Below are 18,993 nucleotides of genomic sequence, written 5' to 3' on the forward strand. Positions count from 1 at the left end.
TTTTCCTGACAGGGGACAATGATGGGTGTTTGGTGGTATATTTCCAATAACAGAATCAATTTTTCCTTTGAAAATGAACTTAGCTAAATCACCCCCTTTAGATTCAGGTTTGCTCATGAGGCTTTGTTATGTGTACAAATGGTCTGCACCATTGTTGGGTGTCTATTTGGTGACGTACAATATTGTCGCTAGAAACCTCTTAATTGCTCTTGTTTCATCTCAGGATTACTTTTTCTCCTTGGGATGCCAGATGACAGGCACTATTTATTACATAATCTCCTTTGTCAGCATGCTTTTCACTACAATTTAACACTTTGCTTTGAGTGGTGGAACCATTGCACAATTGTACCTTTTAGCTATCAATTTTTTTCTTGAGCACTTTCAAACGTTTTGGGAATTGTTTGGTTTGGTTGCATGCAACAAGCTTTAATGTGGTAAAGTGCATGCATCCTTTGTTTCATCTCACCAGCTGTCACTATTTCCCCGCTATGCTCCATGCATCCAATTGTTGGGCTCATTGGCCACTGGATTGTTTTTTACACATTCTCTCTGCTCAGTATACAAGTCATGTGTTTTTAGGAAGCAGATTATTCTGGTCAGGTAAGATTGAGTCTCTAAATAAGTATACTTGAAAGATTTGAAAACATGGAAGGGTATCAAAAATTGTCATTGTATTTTGCCTTTTAGGTTGCTACCTTCCAGTGTTCCTGATGAAGACCCCGTGTGAATTATATTGAGGGGGTCAAAACATCGACTGATCAGGGTCCACCCATTACATTAGTTGTAGACTACTGAAACTTAAATTCTCACACCATTGGGCTTCTATCAATACATTTTGTGTCTTATGGGTGGGGACCCAATGTACATATTGTAAATATTGTCTATGTAATATGTATGTTTTTGTAGGGCTCACTTTGCCTGGAGCACCTGCATTGATTTTGATTTCTTAGATTACCCGTTAATTTCCTTATAAAAGATTCTTCAAGTGTACAGTTCGAATCATACTTTTTAAAATGTTCTTTCATTTGTGATCACTTCAGCCATGTTCAAATAATCGTTGAATGATTCCTAGGGGAACAGAGTTTTATTGGCTACTTGATTGCCATCTGACTCAATTTGTTTTTAATGGCCATGAAGGGAGCTTCGGCCTTATGTGGAGGAGGCGCCTCCATAGCACATTCTATGTGTTTGATATTAAACATGAATCACAAAAGAACACTCTTAAGAAGCATGAATACAATTATGACATCCACAAAGTATCATTATTGATGCCACCTTATCTATGATTATACTTATTTGGCACATATGCATCTACTGCTACCAGATCAGATATGTTATCATAGATTTGCATGTCTTTTACACACCAACCCGTTTCTTTCTTTGGAAATTTTGATGAGGCCCTAGAAGCCTTGTGTAGTGCTATGATACGTCTAAGTAATGGTCCTTGAATGCCTCATGCCTTTCAACTATACCCAAGATGCATCATGTCTTCCCCATCAAATGCTGTGATAAAGTCCTTAAATTGCAGTTCTTTACCAGTGCTCCCTTACCAATGGCCTTACTACCCAAAATAACTAGTGCCACTAGATTGCTTATGGTGGACATGGCCTTTGAGAACCTCATTTGCCTTATCAGAATAACTTTTTGGTTCCAGTGCCCATTTCACAAGTTTCACCATTGAACCCTTATTAAAATTCTGGGCTTAAGATGGGTATCAAAGTGTAGTTTATTGGATCTTATTTTCACTCTGTTTTGGGTCTAGTCGTGGGTGGCTTTAGCTGTGTTCCTGAATGTGTACCATCAATGCTCAGTATACAATCAGTGGAGTAATAGGTGTGTCCCCTCAGCTCATGGAACTTCACAAGTGAATCAGCCAGATCACAGATAATGTGTATTTTAACTGTCAGTCATAACACTTGGACAGTCATTATGTATATATCTTAGTACGGTCAAGTTATGAGTTGGCTTAAGGAGAAGAGACCTATAATTCTTTGACATATCGATCGGGGGTCATCTGCAGTCCACAGCCTACCTTAAAATACTTTTATTTGAGTCTCCCATAATAATGACTTCATTAAAAGGTATTTTATGTATTGTGTTTATAGTCTTTGTTTGACCTTACCTTGTAGGGACTCCATACCTCACAAGTTTCAGTGGGCCCCTCCTATGTTGTGTGCCAACTAGACTGTGTGAGTGAAAGTGTATCGGAAACATGATGCATTGGTACTTTTAGATGGGTATTTCAGGTCTCTTTTAGATATCTGATACACAGAGGAGGTTGATCACATGCCTGAAAATTAGATATATTTTCAAGAGATGTCTCTTCAATTTCTCTTAAAAGTGAAGATGTGATGGAATTTTCCCAGTCTTCATTAAGATGGTTTTATAAACCATGAGTGGACATTAGGAGAAGACCTTCACAGCTCATTGTCTTCTTCTTGTACTTCCTTGTTTCAAGCACAGCTATATCATATTGATCTTCCTTTCCAGGTACAGTGGACTGCTGGAGTTCCCAACTTTGAAGATGAAGCAGCAGATTTTGAAAATAAAATGGGTGGGCAAAAGAAGCCGTTATAGTTCTCTCTTTGTGGGGGGGATCCGGTGATATATCTGTCACTTAGTACATCTTGTCGCAAGGAAGAGTTTGAAATAAAGGTAAGGGGGCATTGCCTTTCTCAAAACTTTAAAGAGTCAGTGTTTTGACTGATGTTTGATTTTTCCTGCTAGCAAACAGAATTTTGCTCCGTATAGCAGAGATAGTTCTTTCTAGGTTGGCCGTGGTAACATGTTCTGAATCACAGGTTGTTGTTCATGTGCACTCCCAGGGATAAGGCTTGGTCAAGCACTTGAAGATGAAGCCTACGAAGACTCAGACATGAAAGTCACTCTTAAAGAGTTGTGCTTCAAGTATGCATTTGACATCTAAATATGATTTGTGACAGTAAATCCTGGGGTGGTCAATATCTAATTAAAAATCAGTTTTATTATAGAAATATTTAAAATAATTACATTCAAATACAATTTTATGCCTTCTCTATTTAATAGCAGCAGGTGTTATATTGCATCTTTAGGCGAACATATTAGTTTCTTTATAGGACCACTTCATGCTATACTTTATGGACTGTGTTATCATACATGTTAATGAATATGTGCTCCATGCATATGCTGTGGTTCTATCCATATCACTTTCCAGACCACCACGGATCAGAGTTTTAGAAGCAGACAACATATACTTCAAGAAATTTCCACTTAATTGTGTATCTACACCTTTTTAAGCATTCCCTAATTGCATCTCAACTATACAATAGTTAAAAATAATTTCTGTCAACTATGATTTCATAGATTTCCTTGGGTCTAAGTTTTTTGAAACAAGAAGCATATATTTCAGGAAACATCCAATGAATTGTGGATCTGCCTCCTTTCAACACTATCCAATTGTGTCTTGACATATTTGTATTTTTAATCTTAAAAATACTGGTATTAACATTTTCCTAGTGAGAGTAAATTTTCCAGTAACATGCATTGTGCAGACGTATCTCATTGGCTGATTCACATAGTCGACAAGTCTGATCTGTTTCTCCAGCTTGCCGGCTATAGTGGTGTTTTCTCAGAAGAACCAAATCATACTCATACTAAATCTCTTTTTTTGCTTTGTAGGAAACAGGAGTTCTACATATTTTCGTTTTGGCTTTATTTCATAGGATTTGAGCAGCAACCAAGACTGAGGTCTTTGGTCAAAGCCAACCAGATCTTCATAGTAGTACAACAATTCCGCTTATATTCTTGCTAGTTCTGATAGCTATGGAATTGGTAACTTCTTTATCATATTTTCTTAAGTATCACATCTCTCAGGGTTAGTGCTAGACAGATGCCCCAAGGGTTTCTGATTGCATATCCACTTGCCACACCAATGCTTTCAAGGATTTATGAGGGTGCATGTCTCAGGTTCCAACAATAAGCCACATGAGAGGCTCAGAGCATGTATATCTATTTTGGCAGCTTAAACTCAATCATATTTGTGCTTGAAAAATGCTATTGGGTAGATGGAATATAAGCCTTTGTGTTTGGCATCAGGTGGTAACTAGCCATTTAGTTAGTTTTCTGTGGTATTTTATTAATTCCATAACTAAGTGTGGGCATGAACTGACTGTCCACTACCCAGAGTTGGTAAATACTTGAGAGAAAGCATTATTAAGCAACAACCCTTTATTTTTAGAGCTGCATGATGTCTTGGTGTGCCTCCCGCACAGTTATCTAGCTAAACACCAAGATATTTATAACCATTAGAGTGCTTGATGTTAATGCCATCCAACTGCCAGCATCCGCTTTTATACAGTTTTCTTCCACAGACTATAATCTTGATGTTATCTTTATTAATCTGCATGCTATTCTTGGCACAATAGATTTGGTGAGTACTCAGGGTTCTCTGTAACCCATCTGGGGTTCTGTCCCTAATTACTGTATCATCTGGGTACTGCATATGTTTTTTTTTGCCCTGCCAGTTTTGGTAAAAATACATTTGTGGATGCTTGTATTGTGCCTGTGCCAGCTAAACCTCGATTAAATGGAAGAGGTACTAGAATGTGTCCTTGCTCTAACCTCTTCTTCGTGTGGATTATCTTTGATGAAGCCCACTGTGAGAAAAGTCTGACTTTTACCTGTGTTGTCATAAAGGTCTATAATTGCTCCTACAAGAAGCAGGTGATTGTCTCATTTCTTTTATCTTCGTTTTTAATTTTCTCTGTTTATGCTACCAACTTCTATGGCAAAATCTATAAATTATGTATATAAAAGATTGCCCTGCATTATCTTTGTTTTGTGGATCAGCAGACTAAGGGGGTTATTCTAACTTTGGAGGAGTGTTAATCCGTCCCAAAAGTGACGGTAAAGTGACGGATATACCACCAGCCGTATTACGAGTTCCATAGGATACAATGGACTCGTAATACGGCTGGTGGTAAATCCGTCACTTTTCCGTCACTTTTGGGACGGATTAACACCTCCTCCAAAGTTAGAATAACCCCCTAAATGTTATCAGGTTTTCCTCTGTGCTACAGACTTTGAAATTCTGCTTAAAAGTGGAATACAAGGCTTCTACTATTTGGTAATTTCTCAAGTCCGATATTTGGGATTTGTACATAATGTTTTCCCTCCACATGGAAGAGTGCTATTAGATGATAGTCACCTCTGCCAAGGCCAGGCCCTTTTTTAAGAGTAACAACCAGAAGATAGCCTCACCAACTTTCAGGCACTATGTAGAAATCAATACACTTCTATGCATGGGGAAAAATACCTGTGACCAAAGTGTGATGTTGGCTTTACAGAGGATGGAATTTCACTAGCTCCCAGTGCACTATCACTGCACATCATTTTTGATATACATGGAACCACACCTAGTGATGTTAGTATATGGGTTTCTTGTGGGTCTTTGGTACCCTTTTTAGGGATGCTTCTGAAGAAAACATCTGTGACATAGAGCTTTCCTATATATATAGTGACCATTTACTAGTGTTCATTCCAGCATCTTATATTTAGTCAACGTATAATTTACTAGGTGCCAGAGATTTCAAAGATACCCAAGCGCTCAAATAGTATTCCAAAAGTAAAAGTCCATAGAGTAAAGATTCATAGCTGATGAGTCCAATCAAGTGAGTTGTATTGAAATGTGGAAGTTCTGTGCTTCAAATCACATATATAATCACAACAACAGCAAACGTGTTTCATCACCATCCATGACTTTTTAGAGGCTAGAAGTATATAAATGTACAAATAGCAGTAACGGGTTTCAAAAGGTTAATTTACAGTAGAGCTTCCAAGTCTGAAGTTATGAAAAAAACTCGTAAAACTTGTCAAGGAAAAATCGTCTGTGACTGAGCCTATATAACTGATATTTTCAGGAGTAATTGGATAGTCTAGGTAAGTTGAACAATGGACAAGCTAAGGACCATCTTCCAAGTACATGCATTCCTGGATAACACAAGGTAAGTAAAATAATGAGACTCTGATAAGTCTACCCTTGTTTCTCCAAACAGTCAAAGCTGTGTAGCATCTAAAGTATAGGCTAGAGCTTTTGGTTATCTTTAGATTTGACAGCCTCCTCCAGTCTCACCCACATTTTCTCTTCTCTTGAGAGCCTTCGGTTCCAAAGGGTTTCCCTCTATAATGATCTTATTGCATCTATTTATTTATTTCAATTTAAGATCATTTTTTATCCTTATAATTCCCCATTGCTTTGTTCAAAATATATTTCAGATCTCTTAATCCTTTTGGCTAGCCTAGCCTTGTACTGTTTTGGATTTCTAGGACATTTGCCAGTTGATCATTCAGTTCTGTCTTAGAGACTCTTGGTATAGTAACAAGGCTGCTGGATTTGGGTGGTAGCAGCACCAAGCGCAGGGGACTGAGCCTGATTCTGCACTGTGTGATAGCATGTGGCCTAAACCTTCTGGCCAGTTAGCAGCACCTCACCAGTACCCAAGAGTAAAAGGTGATTTGTGGAAGCCCTTCACATCAGATCTAGATTTCTCAGGGAAATTGTAGTGGAAGAGATCTTATCCTCTTTCTCTCAGTCACATATGTCTCCCACATACAAAGGCAAAACAGAAGCAGGACTAGGTTTAATAAGTTTTATTCAATCAACTGCTTTCTATGTAAAGATGTAAATCATGTACTGTGATTATGAGAATGATAAAACATGATAAAAGCAAGGCAGTGACAAGGAAAGTGAAACATAGGAAAAGTCTCACCATACTGTCACAACAATGGTTCTAGAATCTATAGAATAAAAGAATTCTGTGGAAAAGGACAAGCTGATAATATAATAAAAACATCTCCACTAATATAAAGCTTTTGTTAAAATAACAATAATAATAAGAATGCATGCCTCAGAGTGAAAGGGCACAAGCTGCAGACCTAGGCTAAAATAACATGCTTGTGTAATATCTAAAGTACCTCATAACAGTTCCAAAGAGAGCATCTGGTTTAGTGATGCCATACCGAAAAAAACAGTCTATTAATTGGCCATTTCTACCCTCCATTTGTTCCTCAAGAACACTGCATAAAATGTAGTTAATATTCCTGTTTCACATTTTAGCTGATGAATTAGTTCTACTCGGCCCGCACTCCAATTAAATGCAGGCATTTGTTCCTAATATATTTGCAATTGATGGTAGTATGCTGTGGGAAATTGGGACTGCCAATTCAAGAGCAGTCTTCAAGAATTTTCTAAATCTTAGTTCGACTCAAACTTTCTTACTTTCACCAGAAGAGCGTTCCAGAGTTTGGGAGGGAGGAAGGCAAATGAGCATTCACCACCCCTGGCTTTCTTAATCCTAGGGACCACAAACAGTTGCTGGTTTGGGGAGCACAAAGTTCCTGTAGGGCTGTAGGGTCTTAACAATCTCTGTATCATCCAAGGCCCCTTCTTGTGTATTAGGGTTGGGCTGAGATCCTAGATAATCTGGCCAGCTCAATTCCATCCAGTGGTGTCCAACCACTAGCACTTCTGTCTTTTCTCCATTTAATTTTAGACTGCTCACAGACATCCAGTCTACTACATGCGTCAAGCAGAATTAGGGACTTAAGTTGCTAACCCCCCTAAAGCATGACTGCTTATATTTTGTTGACAAACAGAATAATTCATAATAGTTTGGTAACAGGGTAAATGTTAATGCCTAAGCATCTTGTAGGCATGTTATGTGAAATATTTCCAGTTTTCCTAACATGGAGTGGAGTCTAATGTGTGAATTGCTCTCTGTTCCACGTGTAGATTGTCATCAGGCCATTAGTTTGACATATGCCAGGAGTGATAATTTAATGCAGTAGACAAAGTCAATCTTCACCCTCTTCACACTTTCTTCAAACCTTTATTTGTTTGCATTTTAGGTTACTATTATTCATTACTCAGATGACCTTCATGCTGTTTATGCTTGCAGTACCCTTTACCCCATGGAGTATTACCTTATATGGAGTAATACTGCAGTATTACCATTATACTTTATTAAATCTGTGTTACATATGTTCAGCTTATTTGAGGTTTTTATAGAACTTATTTAAAAAATCATGTGAATACCTATCTGGTCGAGGGGTTGCCAGTATGATCCCCCAGTTTGCAAACTGATTTCAATTCTCCAAATTAAGTTTCCAATTTTACCATTTGCAAAGGTCACCTGCACTAATTAATTGCATTCTATAGGTTTATTGGAATAAAAGCCATTGTTGCTAAAGCCCTGATTACGAATATAGATGTAATTTTATTGCACGGGATACATACAATAACATGGGGTATGTTATTTATTAGGTGCCATGAATAGAACCTTTTACGAGTTTGTGGAAAATAACATACAGATTTTGATGTTTAATGAACCATGATGTAGTAAATACAGTATGTTTTTCTCCTGTTCAATTTTTGCTGGTTTGACCTGTTGAAATTTAACAAAGTTTGAGATATTTAAATCATTCAGTAAATATTGGAAATGTTCAATACAACCAAACTTGTAATTCTGGTACCTGAAGACACAGGAGTTTACGCAGGGTTCGGGAAACAATGACCCACTCATAATTAGTCATACATCTTTAATTCTACAAGCTGACAACATAAACATGTTCAAAATAATAATAATCAACTGGGACTGTCCCTCTCAGACAAAACACCAAACACCAGGAGCAAATTCTCCACATGCATGACAGAAATGGCCACCTGGATGAAATCCAATTGCCTCAAAATGAACTAGGACAAGACCGAGGTAGCAGCCTTTCAGAAGAATACCTTGCCAAAGGACTCACCTAGCACCACGCAGACAATGGATCCTTCCCCACGGCAAGCTTGCAAGTGAGAAACCTCACAATCATCAGAGACAGCAAAGTGAATATGACCACCCAAGTCAATGCAGTGGTCTCTGCCTGCTTCAACACACTATGGATGTTGAAGACAATCTTCAAGAGGCTACTAGACAACACCAGGAAAACAATCGCCCAAGCCCTCATCAAAAGCAGACTATTCTATGGAACACCCGGTATGTATGGATTAGCAACCAACTCATAAGAAGACTGCAGACTGTCCAAAATGCAGCAGCCAAACGAGTTCTAAACCTCCTACGCTGAGCTCACATCACACACCACCCTAGAGAACTCCACATGCTTCCAGTACGCAAGCATGCACATTTTAAACTCCTCACCCACACCTACAAAGCTTTCTACAACAATGGTCCTGCCTACTTGAACAGCCTCATTCTTGTCCACCAATCATCCAGATACTTCCATTCTTCCAGTTTCTCACTAGAACACACCCCACACATACACAAAGGCAGAACAGGGGGCCGCTTCTTCTTGTGCCTGGCCCCTAAAGCCTAGAACCCCCACCCACAAGAGATCAGAGCCTCCTCTCTTCTTGACTTTTGCGAGAAGTTTAAGACCTCGCCTTTCAACTAAGCCCTCAGGCTGACCTCACAAACTTGCTACAAAGCACCTGGATAGCCTCAAAAGTAACTTCCAGTTTCGCACTCGAACACATCCCACACAAACACCAAAGCAGAGCCGGGGGTGCATTTTCTCGCACCTGCCCACTAAAGCCTGAAACCACTTCCCATAGCAGATCAGAGTTGTGTTCTCTCTTCTTGACTCTTGCAAGAAGTTGAATACCTGGGGCCTCATATACAAGGAAGTGGTGCAGTGTGGTGCCGCAAGCAGTCTTGCTGTTCTGAGCTGCGTCATTTCCAAAATGCAGGGAAGCACTGTATTGAAAATAATATGCGCATTCCAGGGTTGCCACCTGCGCTGGAGCTAAACTAGCTGCCTTTCGCCAACATAGCCACCCTTGTGCCATGGTGCAAGGATGGCTGCATTGTGGGGGGGATTGTTTTTTGTGCAGAAAGGGACAACTTCCTGCACAAAAACAATCTTTTTGGCGATTTGCTCTCTCTAAAAGGAGAAACAAAACAAGGATAAATAAATAAATGTTGCCACTCTAAAGCCTCCCCTGGGGAGGCGGTACTTTTTGGCAGTGCCTCAGGTTTACGATTTCTCATGAATCTGAGGCAGTGTCAAAAAGCAATGGGTGTTTATTAGAATTGGGGTCTTTGGTTGCCAGTCAGGTTACCCCCTGTCCAGGCAAGGACCCTCACTCTAGTCAGGGTAAAAGAGAATCACCCTCAGCTAACCTCTGTTTACCCCCTTGGTAGCTTGGCACGGGCAGTAGGATTAACTTCAGACTGCTAGGTGTAAAGTATTTGTAACAACACACATAGTAACTTAATAAAAACACTGCAAAATGACACAACAGAGGTTTAGAAAAATAGGAAATATTTATCTAAACAAAACAAGACCAAAACGACAAACATCCACAATACACAAGTCAAGTTATCAATTAAAAAGCAAAAAGAGTCTTCATGCAGTTTTAAACACAGACTAACACTGTTAGAGTGAAAATGTACCTTGACTGCATCAAAAATAACCCAGCACAGGCGAGTGCGCGTCAAAAAGGGCTTGCGATGCATCGATTTCACTCAGGAGGGAGACCTTGTGTCGCTTCTCCTTTTGTCCGGTCGGGCCCATTGTTTCTTCTTTCCGCAGGAGAGTGATGAGTCAATCTGGTCAGAACTCTCGGATCTGGCCAGGCCTTGCACTGTTTTTAGACACCAACTGGTACTTGCGTCGGAAATCCAGCCACACGATGATCTGAAAACCACACAGCGCGGGTTGCGATCTCCCAGCCTCCGTCAGCGATGCTGAGTGTTGTTTCTACAGCTCCGTGCATCGATTTTTTGGTTGCGTTGCAGGCAAGTGTTGATTTTCAGCTGTGAAGGTGGTGGCGCATTGATTTTTCAGCCGCAGATCAGAGTTGCGTCGATCTTTTCCCCGCGCGGCGTTCTGTGCGTGGATTTCTTCCTCTTAGGCTGCCAGCTTCTCCTTTGAGGGTCCCAGGAACTGGATGGGTACCACTTGTCAGGGTAGGAGTCTCTCCAGAGACTCCAGGTGCTGGCAGAGAGAAGTCTTTGCTGTCCCTGAGACTTCAAACAAAAGGATGCAAGCTCTAAATCAAGCCCTTGGAGATCTTCACAAGATAGAAGGCACACAAAGTCCAGTCTTTGCCCTCTTACTCTGGCAGAAGTAGCAACTGCAGGATAGTTCCACAAAGCACAGTCACAGGCAGGGCAGCTCTTCTTCCTCAGCTCTTCAGCTCTTCTCCAGGCAGAGGTTCCTCTTGGTTTCCAGAAGTGTTCTAAAGTTTGTGGTTTTGGGTGTCCTTCTCATACCCAATTTCTCTTCTGAAGTAGGCCTACTTCAAAGTAAAGTCTCTTTTGAATGTGAAATCCTGCCTTGCCCAGGCCAGGCCCCAGACACTCACCAGGTGGTTGGAGACTGCATTGTGTGAGGGCAGGCACAGCCCTTTCAGGTGTGAGTGACCACTCCTCCCTCCCTCCTAGCACAGATGGCTCATCAGGAAATGCAGACTATACCCCAGCTCCCATTGTGTCACTGTCTAGAGTGAGGTGCAACCAGCCCAACTGTCAACCTGACCCAGACAGGGATTCCACAAACAGCCAGAGTCACAGAAATGGCATAAGCAAGAAAATGCTCACTTTCTAAAAGTGGCATTTTCAAACAGACAATCTCACTTTACTAAAAGATATATTTTTAAATTGTGAGCTCAGAGACCCCAATCTCCACATGTCCATCCACTCCCAAAGGGAATCTACACTTTAATCAGATTTAAAGGTAGCCCTCATGTTAACCTATGAGAGGGACAGGCCTTGCAACAGTGAAAAACGAATTTAGCAATAGTTCGCTGCTAGGACATATAAAACACATTACTATATGTCCTACCTTAACCATACACTGCACCATGCCTTTGGGGCTACCTAGGGCCTACCTTAGGGGTGTCTGACATGTGGGAAAAGGGAAGGTTTAGGCCTGGCAAGTGGGTGCACTTGCCAAGTTGAATTTACAGTTAAAACTGCACACACAGACACTGCAATGGCAGGTCTGAGACATGATTACAGAGCTACTTATGTGGGTGGCACAACCAGTGCTGCAGGCCTATTAGTAGCATTTGATTTACAGGCCCTGGGCACCTCTAGTGCACTGTACTAGGGACTTACTAATAAATCAACTATGCCAATCATGGATAAGCCAATTACATACACATTTTGTAAAGGAGCACTTGCACTTTAGCAGTGGTTAGCAGTGGTAAAGTGCCCTGAGTAACAAAAACAGCAAAATCAGAGTCCAGCACATATCAACAACCTGGGAAACAGAGGCAATAAGTTAAGGGAGACCATGCCAAGGATGAAAAGTCTAACAGTGTTACATGGATACGCCCACAGCAACACCATTGCACGCCCCTTAGCTGCAGAAAACTGCGCCAGGAGGCCTATATCTAAAAGGACACGTTAAGCTGGGAAAAGTGCACAGCGCAACAGAAGCATCGCAAATAGTGACGCTCCGGATGGCGCTAGGGCCTAGTAAATGAGGCCCCTGGTCTTTCAAATAAGTTCCCTGACTGACCTCACACACCAAGCACCTGGATACCCTCAAGAGTGATTAACAATGTATAATATTAGTTAATATAACATAACATGACTTAACATAGCATAATATAATAACATAAGATAACTTTACATGTGTGACAGAATGTGAATGGCTTTGCAGAGTTTGATTATATCACCCTTATTCAGGATATCCCCCCTGCTTCGCATTGATATTTCAGAAAGAAGGTATTTTTTTCCTCAAATGATTCATCTTAGATGATCTCTCTCTGTAACTGGTTACCTTCTTTTGAATGAGAAGGAGTCAGGCCTTCAGGTTTATTGCCTAATTTCAGTTGAGCATGCATCTCTTCCGTCTTTTTAGTAATTATCCTTAGTTGTGGCTACATTTCTTCTTTATGCTGCACTCTTATCGAGCAGGTTTCCCTATCAAATGAGCTCTGTTCCTCCCTATTAGTTTTGGTGGCTATATAATGTTGTAGAGGGGCTTGATAAGCATGCTTACTATTAGAACCTCTGATAATCTATATGTTGCATTTCATTCCACTATATGCATTTCATTCTGCTAAAGCTGCCTACACTGTTGCTTCAGTATGGCTTTAGGCAATAGTTCTTAGTTTTGCAGATGTCACTTATCTGAGGTTAGTCCTTTCTTCATCTCTTCTACAATCTATTATATGTTTTATCCTGAGCATAATGTTATTAATTGTTCTAGTGGTCAATCATGCTGTTGTAAGGAACTTTTATATATTCAGCTTGTTTTCATTAGGGTAATGTCAGTTCTTGATATGTCTGTTTAACACAAGCACTCCAATGAATGGTATGAATTTATTTGGGATCACTGGAGACAGAATGGATTATTTAGGTATGTGTACAATTTATAGAACTGTGCCAGGAGAGTTCATCAGCAGTATCTGAGATTTGTTGTTGAAGTAGGAGGTGAACTATTGCAGGATGATGCTATTGAAGTTCATTTGTGAGAAGATGATGGATTCTGAGCAGCAAGGCTGCCTAGAGGACAAACAGGATGAGAAAACACAAATCAAAGTTCTTTCTAATCTGAAGTGTGTCGGCAACAACATGGATTATTGTCATATCTGTGCTAGATAGACCTCAGACCTGATTTGTAGCCCTGCGGGGAAGCAATTATCTTGTTTTTTTCTGAAACTGGGTGGAAACATCCTTTTTGATGCTCTTAATCGAGAATGGCAGATGGTTGATGCAGCAGGAATTATAGATCGTTGTAGTTAAGGTTAACTTTTTTCAGCAGTGGCAGAATCTATCCAGTCTTGAGTGTTTCAGGTATGATGTTTTGAGTGAGGGAGACACTGATAATGTTATGGCTAAACCTAAGTGAATTGCAGGTGATGGAGTATTCTATAGTCATTGAGAGTATTCCTTTGGTTTCAACATGAATCCGTTATGCTACAGTGCACAATGCAGGTACTGAAAATGTGTGAATAAAGATCTTTTCCTGACTAACAACTGGTTGGTCTTTCAGAAGTTAACCTCAATAAATAAGAATCCAAAATTAAAGCTTCAAAAGTTGGAGGATTCCAGATCCGGATAAAACTCAAAATAAATAGGATAGTTGAATACTGCCATATTTTCATATTTTACAACAGTCAACAAGAGACTTAGGGCCTGATATAGAGTTTAGTGGATGGGATACTCCATTTTAAAAGTGATTGATATCCGGTCTGCTGTATTGCAAGTTCATTATATCCTCTGAAACTTGTAATAAGGCATATGTAACATATGTACCACCCATCCGGTCCTGGTTTTAGGTCAACAGCCCTAACTTTTTTGAGACTTGTAGATTCCAAGCAAGCTAAACTTCATCTTCATAACAAGCGGCCATTTAACAATGTGGCCAAACACCATATTTTGCCATCCGCCTTAAAGCTTCATTACTTAGGGGCGAGAATCTGAATTGATAAAAAGGATTATTTTCAAAGTACACATTGAGCAATTGACCAAGATTGATGTATGAGTAGGTGTGACATAATCTTGTAGTACTTTTCATTTAATAATGAATTGCAGGATTAAATCAGGAGTACTCCTGATTATTCCTGGTTTACTCCTAGTCAGGAGTCGCACAAAATTTGTCTCAGAAAATCTCTGTGAATCAGGCCCAGTATGTCAGCTCTCCAAAGTTATGGTGAAATGGCAGTCTACAAAACAAGGCCCAGTCTCACTTTCAGGTAACTCTGCTGTCACTGTGTTCACATTCCTAGGTTTTCAGTAAGACATCTTTGTAATCAGGTGTCTTAGTTTCATTAGTTAAATGGAATTTATCAAGAAACCAATACCAGACATCACCTCCAACATCTAATTTCTTCACACACTAATATTTTTAAAGGCTCAGTCAGTGAGAAGTAGAAAAGGAAATAATTAAAACGGGGACCAAGATGAATGCCATAATAAGAGGACTGAATCAAACCACATCTAAGAAACACTGTTCTAATTATTGTAGTATTCTGCAGTATGCAGTGATTATTGAATCTTCATACGTTTTTAGCTCAGCAATAGTGCTTCTAACTTTCGAAAGAATGTTTCAATACAACGTGCATTGAGCCATCTTCGCCGAGTTGTCTGGGTGACAGTGTAGTGCTCCCTTCTGTGGGTTGCGCTAATTAACTTTATGCTGTGGGAGTTCAGCAATTTATACCAGCGGGGTCTTCAATATATCACATTAAGCTAAATTTGATGCATGCACAGCTGTGCAAAACAGTCAAAACATTGCTCCTGCCAAGATCCTGGGCCTGATTAAACCGTAATGCGTTTATGGATAACTTTTCCAATGGAAAAGGGCAGTGGAGAAAAACTGAAGAAAAAAAACAATATGTTTATGTGCTTGGGATCGGTGGACCTGTGGGGAACAGGTAAGTAGTCACAAAGTCAGTGCGAAGTATATTAGTTGAACTTAAAAAGAGGCATTTCCGAGTGCATGCTTAATTGTTGAAACGGAGTAGTTTCCTCTGGAGAGGTAAGTTAGATGATTTAACAAGGGGCACTCTATTCTGTGGCTAATGGATGGTGATATAGACGACTGTTTGATAAGAGGATTAGTGATGTGCAAAAAACGTTTTACAAAAGTTATGGTTGTATGCTGCGATTCAAACCCTACAAGTCTGAGAAACGAGTCAAATACGGTTAGCAAGACATCATTCACAACATCACAAATGACATAATGAACGAGTTCAATGGTTAAATAACATTTTATGGAACCAATCATAATCTGTTTTACCTCGAGTGTTATTACATATACACAAAATTGTGCAATTCAAAACAGTTATTTTTCCTGTGGTAACATTGACTGCTAATAGGTGCCCTTGCAAAAAATAGAGTGGTCATGAAATGATAATAACGAGATGCCTGCATAAAGATTATTTAGAGACGGAACGCTATAGTAAGATTATTAGGTGTTGCAGAAGTTTTTTTTAGGTAGAAAATCAAGGATGCCGTATCACTGGTCCATACTATGCTTACTGGAAGTCTACATTATTTTCTTAGATAGTGAAGCAAACTATGGTACCACTTACAATCACTTAATGTCCTCAAATACACGAATAGGTAAAAAGGACTCTAAATTACATGATCCAAACCAATTATGCTAATGTAGTGCCCTATTGAAAGATTGGTGGACAGCGTACTCTTTTGCAAACACGACTGAGTATACTCTTGCCTGCCAACCCTAGGTCCCACCACCTTATTTACCGAGGTGGGACCTTGAGTTTTCTGTCAATAGTGCCCTAGTTAGCTCAGGCAATGGGAAATTTCCTCCAACAGCCCGAAGAACTAGAGTCTTCAAAAGAAAGATTGTACACTTCCTGTTTGCTTTATGCTTCTTTATTATAATATTGGTTAGTTAGTGATTTTAGTGAAAAAAACATATTATGCCTTGAGTAACATTTTGTCCACTAGCCAATTTGTTATGATATTCTTGAGCAATTGGCTAGATTTTTTGTCCATGTTCCTTCCAAAATACCAGCAAGGCCAAGTGAAATTTGATTGCTAGTCCCTCTGCCTGCATCTCGTGCTCACTGAATACTTTATTCAGCTCCACTAAGCAGGTTATGGGTATGAATAGGGATAGGTATAACTTTTGTAATTGTGTATGGAGTAATCAATCGGATCTACCTACAAATTCTGCAGAATTATGCAAGAATAGTAATTCTGCATTAAGAGCAATTTTCTTAGAGTACAAATGCACCCTCACATCCAAATTGGACACAAGTATGTATTTTACACAAAGAAATAGCCAGGAGAATTGCTTGGTCAGTAAGATTGGGGTGGGGTGTGAGCTTCATATTTCCCAACAATCACGCTGCCATGTCATGCTTAAATACATTATCTGACAAGGGCATGAGGGAGCTTAATGGACAGGGGAAAGGGGGAGTAGTGCAGATTGTTAGGGTTACTTATACACAGTACGTTTTGAAATTACGAACAGTTTTAAGAACTTTAAAACGGAGAGGAGTGAGTGTGTGTGTATGTTTTTATCTGTGTGTCCTTGTATAAATCCTCACCTCACCACCTCACCATCCCCGACTGAAATGACCAACACAGAGCCATTTACTAGATAATACATTTATTAAGGTGGCATAGCACCCCAAACACTCCTCCTTAAACTACACCCCTGGAAATAGTGCTAAATGTAAAATAATAAAAATAGCAGAGCCAGCTGCTGCTCACACTTGTTAAATGTGCTCTTGTAACAGGATTTCCCCCCAATTTACTCCCTGCATTTAGCACTACGTTTTCTGTTCCAAATGTCCCCTCACATCCAAAATGAATGAAAGGATGCATTCTGTGCTAAGGAAATAGTATTAAATGCACACCAATACAAACTGCAGCGTGAGCAGCCTCCCACCCTAGCTAAATTTGTTGTTTCTGGGTTAATTCCCTACACTCAAATTACGCTTAATCGCGCAAGCAGGCATATTTGCATAATTAATGGTAATTCTGTGTCAAAAATAACACGGAATAACATGGAATTACCAAAATTACCCCAATTAATCTGGTGTACTTAAAATTACTTCCAAGCCAGTACAGTGTGCCACCTTTGACCATGCATAAACTCCAGCCCCATTCCTACAGAACCCACTGTGTTTGCATCAGCCACACACCAGTCTGCTCTAAGAACCGTCATGACTTTAGACATTTACAAAATCCATTGACTCATTGTTTAGTGCTCACTGAACGTCACTTTTGAGCATGTACATTATGCTTAGGGCACAAGATGTGTTCTTAAGCCATGGCATAAGTCAAGCTAAATTATCATGGACCTTCCTGAGTGTAATATTTCATTATGCTCAGATGAATCTTGAAGCATCTGGTAGAATGTTTTGGGCTCGACATGATCTTATACCCTTTCATAATCATCCTCTTCCAAGAAAGCTTTGAACATTGCCTCCAGTAGTGCCCAGCAGGCTGTTGGCACAAGAGGTATTTTTTAGTCACATCTGTCAGGATACTGTAACATTTGCGCAGGCAAACCAAAGGCAGTGATGCACGTTTCTGTCAGTCACCAGTACCACCACTGACACGGAAATATAAGTGGCAGTAGTAGACTTGGATAGGGGTAAGAGAGAAAAGAGGCATAGGGCTTCACCTGTCACTTCTGTTGGTCAAGCTGTAGTGGATATATACAAGACAATTATATATCTTATCATTAAGGGATTTATGATTAGCTCTAATAACAATGCCTCTATGCAGTCAACTCTCTGTGCTTTGATGTGAAACTGGTAATTCCTGTAATCTAAAGCACATAAAATTGAGTATCTAAATATATATCTACACTTGTGCTCATCCCAATATTTTGAATAACTGCATCAAGCTTGGTCACTATGTACTCTCTTAAGGAAGATGATTTTAAACTTATACTTGACTTATTACAGCAATTCATATGTGCTTACTAGAATTCTCATACCTTGTGCATAACATATGTATATAGTTAGGCTACACAATCTCTCATCACAGGATAACCCTTAGAATAATGTAAAACCCAAAGTCTTAGAAGAGTTTAATTAATGTTCAAGAAATGAATAGCAGTGTTAGTTTGCAGGTCATCATATCAGAGGTTATTACATCACAGACATTACATCAGGAGTACTTTTACATCACATGCTATTTAAGAGTGGAAGTAATTCAGTTTAGCATAATCATATGGAATAGTCCAGAAATTCAGCAAGATTAATTATGAGAAAAGAGTAATTCTGCATAGTGTGCTATTTCTTAACCAAAAATGCGCCCTGACATCAAAAATGGGTGTCAGAATGCATTGTGCGCTAAGAAAGAAAGCTAAATGCAACAGAACATAATTGGTCATGTAAGCAGCCACTCACACGCTCTAAGTGTTCTCTTGAGGTAGGATTTCTCCCAAACTTATTCCTGGCATTTAGTGCTATTTTCTTAGGGCAAAATGGCCCCTAGCACCAAATTGGACTTGAGAATACATTTTGTGCTAAGAAATAGCGCTAAATGCAAAAGATAACAAATAGTG

Source organism: Pleurodeles waltl, chromosome 5 (genome assembly GCF_031143425.1).
Source record: "Pleurodeles waltl isolate 20211129_DDA chromosome 5, aPleWal1.hap1.20221129, whole genome shotgun sequence".
Lineage (NCBI taxonomy): Eukaryota > Metazoa > Chordata > Amphibia > Caudata > Salamandridae > Pleurodeles > Pleurodeles waltl.